We start from the raw sequence: 12,254 nt of genomic DNA, 5'->3' as shown, positions 1-12,254 counted from the left end.
GTGTCCCCTCTTTAGCCATTTTTAATTTTGGTTGCTGATGTTTTAAGGCCAGTAATCAATCAATCAATCAATCAATCAATCAATCAATTGCATTGATATTCCACCTTCTTCTCTGAAGGAGCTCAAGGCGGCTTTCATGGTTCTTCCCCTCCTCATTTAATCCTCACACCAACCCTGAGATGTAGGTTAAACTGAGAGGCAGTGACTGACCCAAGTTCACAAAAGTGGAAATTTGAGCCCTGGTCGCCCTGATCCTAGCCCAATACATAAAAGAAGCATTATTTTATGTTTTACCTTGCCCTGGTATCGGTATTATTGAAGGGCATATGTCATATTCTGCACACACAGTCCTAAGTTAGCGCAGGATCCTGCCAAAAATAATTGTGCAGTTATGTATGACCATCCAGAGGCACATGGATCATTTTTACACATTGCATTATTATTTTTCTTAGTTTCCCTTCTGGCAACTCCCTCCATCCCAAAACTAATATTAAAACTTGCCAATGTGTCAAATGTAGCTAAGAATTCAGCACTAGAACTGCCAGAAGGAGGGGTGGGAATCCAGTCCATATGAGCAATTGCTTGCATGAATTCTTACACAGCCTTCCTGAAACAAGATATTTGCCCTGATCCACAGGCCTGGCTGTAGCAGCATTTAGGGTCTAAATCAGCGGTCAGCAACCTTTTTCAGCCATGAGCCAGTCCACCATCCCTCAGACTATTTATTATTATTATTATTTTTTGGGTGGGGGAAAAGAACGAATTCCTATGCCCCACAAATAACCCAGAGATGCATTTACAATAAAAGGACACATTCTACTCATGTAAAAACACACTGATTCCCGGACTGTCTGCAGCCCGGATTTAGAAGGCGATTGGGCCGCATCAGGCCCCTGGGCCTTAGGTTGCCTATCCCTGGTCTAAATCCTGAGCTGGTGCCTGGACCCACCAACTCCACCTGCTTCATTGGTGGTCACCTTCATTATATGTCTGAAAAAATGGGGAAGAGGCGAAGGATCTGGACCAAGGTAGAAAGGTTAATGTTGGAGCTGGACATCTGTTATGAACTGCCAATGAACTGATGAGTGCTTGATTTATCCGCTAGACGCTCAAGTAGTTTGGCGGCAATCTCCATCCTATCAGGACAGCTGCTTTTCGGTCACAACAGTCAGCTGGCTATAGGGGAACACAAGAAGCTGCCAACTCAGACCATTGATCTATCTAGCTTAGTCTGGTCTAAGTTGGTTGGCACTGACTCTCCAGGGTTTCAAGGCAGGAATCTTTCCTAGCCCTGCCTGGCAACACCAGGGATTAAACCTGGGAGCTTTTGTGAGCAAAGCATTGGCTCTGCCACTGTGCTACAGCTGTGTAATGGTGCTGTAAAGGAACTTGGCGTTTAGGGCGCAGAACAAGATTTGTAACATACACAAACATAGTCTGGCCCTGGGGATTACATTTTCATTTGATTTGGAACTGCTGGTGAAATAACACCAGTTTGCAGCTCAACTCACAAAAGTGCAACTGCTTTCAGCAATGGATGGAGACTTTTGTGCAAGATTAGACTAGAAGATCAATTGTAGTCTTGTTGTACTGTTGGGGGGGGGGCGGGGTAGTATACAGATGAATCTTTTCATGATTAAATACCAGTCCAAATCCTTCTAAAGAGAAAGAAAAAGCAGGAAGGGATTTTGTTTCGGATACTAAATTATACTACAGTGGTACCTCGGGTTAAGTACTTAATTCGTTCTGGAGGTCCGTTCTTAACCTGAAACTGTTCTTAACCTGAAGCACCACTTTAGCTAATGGGGCCTCCCACTGCCGCCGCGCCGCTGGAGAACGATTTCTGTTCTCATCCTGAAGCAAAGTTCTTAACCTGAGGTACTATTTCTGGGTTAACGGAGTCTGTAACCTGAAGCGTATGTAACCCAAGGTACCACTGTACTGTCCTACAGCTAGCTATGCAAAATTGTAGTGGCATCCGGAACAGCTTGCCAACATGAGATAGCAACATCCACTGTGGCACTTCTGATATATTGTCTTGGAATGGCTGGATGCAGAGAGATGAAGGGAGCCAGGGGATTGGTGGTGGGATGATGATGAGTGGTCAGAGGGAGAAGATTGGGAAGAGGAGGTGTCATAAACTGAAGAGGTAACAGGGCTTAGTGAGCACGAAGAGGTTGTGGCAGAGAGCAGTCCAGAACCAGAGGCATAAGAGGAGGCTGGAGAGAAGGGGGACCAAGAGGCAGAGGTGAGGGAAGCTGCTGAAGAAGCCAGGGGGTCTCCCCCTCCTGCTGAGACAAGCTTCATTCAGAAGATCTGCTGTTTTGATTTTAAATTGTATTTATATTGCTTCTTTTATTTCTTATATTGTACTTTATTTTATTTTATTGCAATGCAATACAATACAATACATACAATAGAAGAGATAGAAGAAGCAATTAAAATACAATTAAAAGCCACACAGCATCTAGCACACTGTATTACCATGGGTACAATAGGCAGAAAAATCATTAAGTGGTTCCCCAAGCCCTCAGCAATTTTCAAGTGTTCCTTGGAGGACACAGTCTGAGAACCACTGTGTTAGGTAGGTATGTTTTTCAGAGAAGTGCAGAAGCCAGCAGACATCTGATCCAAAGTTCAGAAAAGGCGAAGCAAGGTCATTTCAGCGTGAAATTTACAAAATTTAAATCCATCTCTCGCTTGAGTCATCACTGGTAAGTAAAGCTATGAACAAGACAGTTCTTTTAGGCCTGGCCAGTGAGAACATTAACCCTTTTGTTCTTTTAAAAGCCCATAACATTGCAAATGAATGCACAAGCTGCTTACTCAGGCCCACAGGGAAGTAGAGATAAGAAAGTGCTCTTTAAAAGTGAAAAGCACCTTTAGATAAACAAAGTTCTGTGTGGCTCCCTGGATTTTGGTCAATGTCTCCAGATGTGGACTATCGAATTACAAAACTGAGAAACAGCCTGAACCCGTGACAATTATAATCTATGGTGTGTTGACTCTTGCAATTTATGACAGATGGAGGGTGGCAATGGCCACAGTGTGTCAGTGATTGGTCTGCTGTAAAACATATTTTATTATCCCATAGATTTCCTTTAGTGTGAAGAAAGTGGATAAGTAAAGAGAGGAAGAGAGAGTACAACACTCCAGGGAAGTATGGGTTGATTGGGGAGGTTGGGTGATGACTCTCTAAAATTTACAGTCTAAATGGAAGGGCAATTGCATTAGATTGGGTGTTTATATCATCTCTCTGTTGCTTTTTTTAAAAGGCTACTTATTTTCCATGACTCAGTCAATACTATTGAATGAAAGAAAGCAGAACATTCTCATATACCTAGTTAGCATAAAAGGGTATGACAGTAATGTTGCTATAAGAAAGAAAGATTGCCCATTCCAAAGGAACTCTAAAAATAAAATGGACCAACAGAATATTGATTAGTGTGTCATTGGGTGCCCTTTTTATTTTGTCATTTAGCCTAGTGAAGAAGACAAAGAGGGAGGGGGAAAGAGTGCCCCTGGCCTACTTTCAAATAATCTACTATGAAGTGCTGAAAATTATTTATTAGAGTTTTTTAAGAAGAATTCACGTGGACTGCCTTTTCCTTTATAACTCAGGGGATAACTTAACTTTTGCTACTTATATCCCGAAATAAATGACATAATAAAGCATTTCGGTGCCCTTTGTTCAAAGGAGATTCCAAACTTTCTCACACCTCTTTAATTAACATTATAACATATCCAAAGACAAAATTCATATACTTCCACGATCTGCATTCATGCACACTACACTCCCAGTCCCATTTTATCAGCATCTCAGTTCATCAAGAGTCAGGTGCAGATGAAAGCAGGCACCTGTACAAGCATCCCCTGCTTGGGTCCAAAAGTGCACCCACAGACATGGTTCCTGTGTCCAGTTACCCCATCCAACGCTTCATGTATGACTCTCATCGCTATATCAGGAACCAAAATCACATGTAGCCTCCAAGCTGGTTTCAGATTTTCAAGACACATTTCTCCTCTAACATGATTGAGCCATGTTAGTCAATGACTCAGTCGGACACGAGTGATTCAAATATCTCGTGCAATTGAAAGACACCCAGTATACTATGTAACAAGGTGCTAATAAACTGGTAGGAATGGAATATAAAAGACCAAAATACAGTTTGGGAAGCACATTCGCAAGAAGTTCGTAATGGCTGTGGAGGATAAGTGTTTGACATTGAGAATGGTTTCAGATATCATCAAAGAAAAGTCAATGAAACCAGTTCATCTTGGTACCAAATCAGCCACTAAATCAGAGATGAGTTCCTGCAGATGCTATTGAACAATTCCCATCATCCCTGGCCATTTGCCATGCCGGTTGGGACTGATTGGAGTTGGAGTCCAATAACCTCTAGAGGGCCACAAGGTTCCCCAGTCAGGCACCAGTTCTTCACTGTGTTCATATTGATGTTTGAATTGAAAACCTATGATGTCCCATTACAGCAACTGGCAACATAATTTCCTACCCCATGTTAAGTCATTGTGCAAGGGATTCACCATTGTGCTATTATGATTATTCCATCAGTGCAAGCATTTTGGCTTCTCAGACGGAATGACTGTCCCTCTCCTCCCTCTGTGTGCTGTTCTGAGGGTTCTCCCAGTTCCCATTTGATGGGGGCATAGGGGGCAGGACAAGGGGAAAGCTCCATTGCTAGCGGGATTTGTTGTGCTGAATTGTTGAACTGAATCCAAGCCTCTATATATTTGTGTTTGGTTTCTTTATTTCCATACACACCTATATTCTTTACAAAAGTGATTTAGCTTTGCCTACCCAACAGTACTTTGGGCTGGGGGGCAGGCAGCAGCCCGATCGTGCTATGTAACAAACACGTTTTGAAACTCAGTGTACAGTGGTGCCTCGGGTTAAGTACTTAATTCGTTCTGGAGGTCCGTTCTTAACCTGAAACTGTTCTTAACCTGAAGCACCACTTTAGCTAATGGGGCCTCCTGCTGCCGCTGCACCTCCGGAGCACGATTTCTGTTCTCATCCTGAAGCAAAGTACTTAACCTGAGGTACTATTTCTGGGTTAGCGGAGTCTGTAACCTGAAGCGTATGTAACCTGAAGCGTATGTAACCCGAGGTACCACTGTATTACAAAGACAGTTTGCAATGCAGCATGGCAGAAATAAAGCCTGCAACCCTATACCCATTTACCTGGGAGTAAGTCTCACTGAAATCAATGGACATTACTTCCAGGTAGGTATGTCTAGGATTCCACTTACTAGAAGATCTCTGGGTTTTGGGATAAGACCAATTAATGCGTGTTTGAAAGTCACGCAGTCATGCACACACGCACGGTGCCAACCTGAAAACGTTACACAATGCATCATTAAAAGGACGGAACCGGGCTGAAATGGGAGCGGGACCCAAAATGGAACCCCCCACATGAAATGGCCAGCAACTGTAATGTAATACTGACCATGTGGTAGCCATATGTAGCTGTACTACATGTAGATATTAGATGTGCAATTCAGACAAGTACATATAGGGTAAGGTAAAGGTAAATGAACCCCTGACCATATAGGGTACTTGATATGTATTATATATGCCTGGCAGTGTCCTTGGTTTCTTTATTTAAGGCACATATGCTTCAGTAAATAATCCTCCCACATAAATTCAGAGCAGGTAAAAAAACAGGTAAATTTCTTAAAGGGCAAATTCACTTACTTGGCTGCATGGATGAGCACACTAGGAAGATGAGCTGAACAGGAGGTAGATGTGATTAGCAAATCTCCTGGAGTGGAAAAGGTAAGGTGATTCACTGCATGGCCTCATCTACTGCCATAATTAAAGAAAACAAGGTGCTGCCTCGTTGAAGTGCAGAAACCCTGGGAAAAAGAAGACACCGCAAACTGAACAGAATATAACTTTTTGAAAGAAAGTGCATCGCTCATGCATTTTCTAAGGAAATTGATTTTTCAACTTCTTCAGTTAAACTCTGAATTCATGAATAAGGTATAACAGACCACCTGCAGAGAGAATCATAAATGGAAAAAGGAACAGATAAGCTGGCCATTGGGCTCCAAATCTCTGAAATGGGGACAGAGATTGAAAGGCGAGTTCTGAGGTGAAAGCTAAGCAACAGCAGATCTTGAGCTTGTTTGCTCAGAGCAATCTGCAACCTTTTCAAAATCCAACACAGGGCCCCTTTAATGGTGTGGGAGGCTGTGAAACAGCAGCTTCTACACTTGGCCCAAAAGTGATGCTGTTAGAAGACCCTGTCCACACGGGAGGATAACACACTGCACAACCTTCGTAATGTCAGCATTGCCAACACTTCTGGAGGTTTCACGCTATCCTTGGCTGATCTGCAGCCCATGTCCCTCACACTGCCTGGGCCATTGGGCATTAGTTGAGAAGCATGGGAAGAGATCTACTGAGCAGTTTCCAGGCCACCAAGACAATGTGAGATGGGGCCAAGAATTATACAAGATTAAAATGATTGAGGTTGGCAGACTTCAGCATGTGTGACCACTATGTTTAATACATGGAGGCCATGGAGAATGGTATCTGTATACTTATTACTAAAACACACACGCACACACATGGCTTCACAGTTCTTTATCACACTGCTGACACAGCAATGCCAAAACTATTAACATCCATGGGAAGAAGAGGCAGCTGGATATGCGGACACCAGCATTATGTATCAGGGCAGGTGTGGGCAGCATAGCCTGATTTCATGTGACCATCAGTTTAATTTCATGTGGTTGGCAAGGAGGGATAAAAAATGAGAAAGGGGGTACCTTCACCCACTTTGGCTGCATTCTGCCCAGCATCAGCATATAGCGCTCAACAGATCATTCCCCCCCCCAAAAAAAAAATCCTCAAAAAATACAGCCCACAGGTTCCTCACCCTATGTTAACTACAGTGGTACCTCAGGTTAAGTACTTAATTCGTTCCGGAGGTCCGTTCTTAACCTGAAACTGTTCTTAACCTGAAGCACCACTTTAGCTAATGGGGCCTCCTGCTGCCACTGCACGATTTCTGTTCTCATCCTGAAGCAAAGTACTTAACCCGAGGTACTATTTCTGGGTTAGCGGAGTCTGTAACCTGAAGCGTATGTAACCCGAGGTACCACTGTATAAGTCATTCCGGCGATCTCCTGCCTTATAACGCACAACAGATAGGCAAGCCCTTATATTTGTCTTTTAACATCTATGTTCTAACCTTCATCATATTAGAATTCATGGTTCCACACAAGCAGAAAAGAACAGCACACAAAAATAAAAGCAAAAAGCAGCCAGCAAAGCTATGAGACTACGTATGCACTCCTTGGGTTTGACACTAGTTGACAATGTTGTGGGTCTCTCAACTTATCCTTCTTGAATCAGGGCAAGGAACAGACCTCTAATCTACAACAGCCTCACCCAATCTGATAGTAATTGTAGTCCAAAACGTCTGGAAGGAGTCTGAGAAAGCAAGTCTAGAGCCCTCATTCTCTTCCTGTGAGCCACTGTTTCAGTCTCTCCTTCCCTCTCTTCCTCATTCTCTCTGACTCACCCATCCAAACTAGTGATTCACTAAAGGCCCAGCTCAATCTTCCTGAGCCATAACCAAAAGTTATTCTCTCAAACTGATGCTTAGTAACTCAAAGGGTAAAGAGGGCAGGTCTACTGAAGAGAGAGGATCTGTATTTGGCCATGCACTCCCCCACTTCTTTTTTTTACAACAGCTATCAAGGCTGTTTTCACCAGGTTGGCCCTGGTTGATCAAACAGACCAACAATGCCCTGGCTTCTCAGCAGCTTGTGGTTTTGAAAATACGATACATGTTTTGACTGTGATGATGGCAACTATGGAAGATCATGGAATTAACCATGCTGAATACTAGCAGTGTAGAAAGGAATCTATCCTTTGGGATGTTCACACATTACATCCAACGAGTATACAATATGTGCATACAAATAGTACCCATGTACGCTACAGTCCATATGTTACGTACAATCTGTATCCATGTGCACTATAGTTCAGTTGTACAAGTGAACAAATGTGCAATCTTTCACACAAACAATTCTGCATGTGTAGGGACAGCTTATACCTATGCTCAGTGTAGTGTGCGAGCAACCCTCGTTTCCCCTTAGTTACGCCTATCCTTTCTACAGTAATTGTCATAATTAGGAGAGTCAGTGTTGTGTAGAGTATTGAACTAAGACCTGGGAGACCAGGGTTCAAGTCCCCACTTGGCCATGAAGCTCACTTGGGCCAGTCACTGCCTCTCAGTCTAACCCACCTCACAGAGTTGTTGTGGAGATTAAATGAGGCAGGGGAGAACCATGTACGCTACCCCAAGCTCCTTGGAGCAAAAAGTGGGACGTCAATGCACTAAACAAATAAAATAACCAGGCTTCTACATTTCTGTTCATCATGCTAGCTGTGGCAAGTACTCATTTGCCTTCTGGCAAGCAACCAGATTTCCTTCCAGCCTTGGAGCTACAGAAGTGGGTGGGAATTGGTCCTGGGAGTCAGTCCATCAAGCTATCCCCAGTCCCAATATTGGAATTAAGGCTGGGGGTGGGGGATTGACACCTGCTTTAATAAGACAATCAGAGTGGCCTGGTAGCACAGGGCCAAACTGTTAAGCCCAGTGCTATATTTCTAGAAAAAGAAGTGCCGGAACTCTCTTAGAATGGCAATGGCGCCACCTGAAAGGTGCCAGAACTGAGTTTCGGCAAGTTCCGGCTGAAAAAATCCTAGTTAAGGCCAGCCCTTCTTGCTCTCACAACCTATCATTTAAAATAATAACAATAATAAATCCAAAGTTTGATTTATACATTATTGACCCAACATAAGGTAAAGAAGAAATGTTCAATAAAACATCATAATAAAACACACCACAAGCTTCTAAGCTATTTTATTCAAGTGCCTCATGAGAAGAAGCGGCTGGGCGGTAAACACGGTTGTCTGGAGTTAATTCAAGCAGGTGCCTCCTTCAGCCAGTAAATATAAACTTAATTAAAGGACTAAACGATTCAGAAAGAGTACGGGTGGGCGGCTTTCAACAAAACGCAAGCTGGAAAAGCAACTTTGTGGGGGAAATGAGAAAGAGGGAATTGAGTGTTTGTCTCAAGTAAAAAAAGGGGGAGAGGGGAAGAATGTTTGAGGCCTGATGAATGGCATAAAAAGCACACCGAACAGATGAAAGGCTTTGAAAGCTAGGAAGTATATCCATAGCTACCGGCACATTTTAATTCAAGCTGAAATAGGCGGTGGGGAAAAAGCAGGTGGTAGAAGCCTTCGTTTTAAATAGGATGTGGATTTCTATTATACATGCCTTGTGGCCTAAACCAATGTTGCTCCAAAGCAACCACCAATGTAGTAATTGTTCTGCCGTAGATTCTTCTTTCTAAACACTGTTTTCTTTAATATGCAGCTGAATGCCAAGTCACACTGGGCATAAATTATGGAGAGGGGCAGAAAAGCATATTCATAGAACTAAATCAAATTTAACCCATAATCAGAGCACTTTTTAAAAATGCCAGGGGGTACTTTTTCAAAATTGTTAAAGCACCCTAGAATACGGCACGAAAGCCAGGGGCTTAAAGCTGCGCAAATGGGCAGCGTGTCAAACTATTTGACTTTTTTGCTTGTTTAGGAGGATCAGGGATAACGGAAATTATTCTAGTTCAGTCTTTTAAAAAAAGGTTAAATATACTTGTAGCTTGAGGGGGGAAAATGAAACATCATTTATATGTTCTTGGTCTGTGTGTCTTAAGTGATAAGGTCATTCATACCATTGGGTTGCAATACAACTACGGTGATCGTGTGTCCTGCCCAGAGGTAGATTTCTGTTTGAAGGACTGTCCTCTATTATTTGAAAGGCCGTCTGATCCAAGCCCAGTTTCAAGATAAAGAAGCATCACGCAGGAGAGCAGAGGAGGCCTTGAAGCTGCCCATCAACAGTTGGCAGCACCCGGGTTATCTGAAAACAAAACAAAGCCACAGTCATATTTAATTAATATTTCAAAGATCTCTAAGTGGCTTTTAAAGGAACTTTGCCTCAAAACAGACCTCACAGAAATTAAGGGAGTTAAATTAGTTGTGGCTATTCATTTCAATGGGTTTCCTCTGAGTAAATGTTAGCTGGCCATACAATCCTTACAAATATATTGTTTTTTGTGGGTATGTGGGTGCCATGGGCCCCTAAATTCCTGGGTCCTCTTGGTAGTTCTCTGCCCTCAGAAGCTGGGTGGGGAAGAGGGCATTCTCTATGGTAGCACCCTAAATTGTAGAACTCCCTCCCAAAATGCATCTGGCACCTTCATTATACAGCAAATGTTGAGGATGCACCTCTTTACCCTGGCTTTTGGCACTTGAGGTGTACAGTTTTAGGACCCACTTTATTTCTATTATTGTTTTTAAGCTGTTTATAATATTGTGTTTCAATGTTGTCACCTGCTCTGGGACCTTAAGGTGAAGGATGGGTAATTAACAGTAGCAGTCTTCATGGACTCAAATCCATTTCACAGGATTTAATTTAAATACGTACCTGCCAAGTGAAAGCTTAGTTGACAGGCATGCCGTTAGGTTATAATTACTATAATTATAATTTACTATATCTAAATTAGCATTTTCCTGTGTCCTATTTTATCCGTCTTTTGGAAGATGATGGATAGGTGACCAAAGAAGTCTACAACCTGCACACAAAGTTGTTGTGGGAAGGGAAACGGACAGAGAATGCAGTATGCGCATCACTATTATTACTATCTTTTGACACTAAAAGGTGCAACGAGGTGTTAAGAAATATCGTGTTGACAGTAAAATAAAGCCACTACCCCAGGCATCCCCAACCTCTCTCTTGCTGTGCTTTTCTATCTAAATCTACCTATTTCTATCTAAATCTTTCTTTTCTTTTCTTTCAGCTGACTCATTCAAAATCAGTAACCTGAAAAAAGTTTTGGGGGCAATGGGGGAGAGATTTTTACACCAACCGAGGTTTAACTCAGACTTCTAAGTAATGGCTTTGTTTCTTTTCAAGTTAGAATAACATGAAACATTCAGGTTTGATACGACTCCTCGGTTTTTAAATATATAAACTGCCCGCATAGAATTTACAAGGTCCTTGTTTACAAAATACCTCACTTGCCTCCCTGTGGCCTGGCCAGACCAGGACTCACCTCACATTGTCTACCAAATGACACCACAACAAACCCCAAAATGGGAAGTGTGAGGGGATTCAAAACAATGAAGAACCACAAATATAAATCATCTTCTTGAAAAAAATGTCCTCAGGTTTCTGAAGTTGGGCTGTGATAGGAAACCTTTACAAACCACCTTCCTTGTTTAATTATTTTATTATTCTAGTCAAAACATCTACCACTTGTTTACTGTCCTCTAGAATAGGTTCTTATCATGTTCTTTATACTTTTTTTGTTAATAGTTTTGCTCTGTGTGGTAAATCATTTTCATATTTTTAAAATAAAAAGAACAACATGTCAGACAAACTACTACCACTTATTCACAGTGGGAGACTAGAAGCAGCAAGGATTTCAAACCCAGCAGAGCATTAAAGCAATAATCCTGGATTTTGGAGATGTTCATGACGTCAATTATCCAAACTATTTTGTTTACTCTATCCGAAAGGCCACTCTAGCAGTTAGTGTTCCAAACACTGCCAGTGATGTACTGTCCTAAGCATGAGAATACTGTTACGTTTCCACTTTGCTTCCAAACACCTCAGTAAGTGTGTTCAAGTTGTACTGTCCAAAGCACACTTTACTGTGTGCTAGACGAGACCAATAACGCAGGTGGGCATTCCATTGATTTAAACAGAGTTTTCCTCCAAGTCATTGCACTTCGGACTGTGGCCTCATCTTTTATAGATCCCTTGCAGCCTTATATAGTAAATCTGACAGAACAAGATTGCAGAAAGGTTAACGACAGGGTTACTTGGCTTTCCTCTGAAGAAGCAATCCAGCATCTTTATTCAGTTATAGTACTACAAAGCCTTTCGACTGAAAGAGGATTATGCACAAATGTTCACTTTCACCTGGCTTTTGTACGACTCCCTATCCCCTGGAACCTTGAACAGACAGTACAAAAACCCCCGAGGCAAGGAGATTATCAGGGATCAGCCTACATATTATGTCTAACATCTACGGCAACTGCTGAATCCCTGCCTAATATTGTAATGGGGTGTGATTGGATTTAAAGCTTAATTCTCAAACTGCGGGTCTGCCTCAAAGCAAGAGACTTTGGAAAACCT

The 12,254-nt window shown here is 42.3% G+C and overlaps 1 long non-coding RNA gene across 1 annotated transcript; it reads right to left on the bottom strand.

Moving 5' to 3' along the window:
* Nucleotides 1–546: 546 nt before the first annotated feature.
* LOC309528365 lies at nt 547–10,639 on the bottom strand. The gene is made up of 4 exons (XR_014217712.1): nt 10,152–10,639; nt 9,784–9,971; nt 5,717–5,877; nt 547–662 (listed from the first exon to the last, which is right to left on the bottom strand). It is a non-coding gene; the product is annotated as an uncharacterized lncRNA (long non-coding RNA).
* Between the last annotated feature and the right edge of the window lie 1,615 nt (nt 10,640–12,254).

The sequence above is a fragment of the Podarcis vaucheri genome, assembly GCF_965113315.1.
Source record: "Podarcis vaucheri genome assembly, chromosome: 3".
In the NCBI taxonomy this organism is placed as follows: domain Eukaryota; kingdom Metazoa; phylum Chordata; class Lepidosauria; order Squamata; family Lacertidae; genus Podarcis; species Podarcis vaucheri.
Note: the sequence above shows the minus strand (reverse complement) of the source record. Positions and strands in the feature narration are given on the sequence as shown.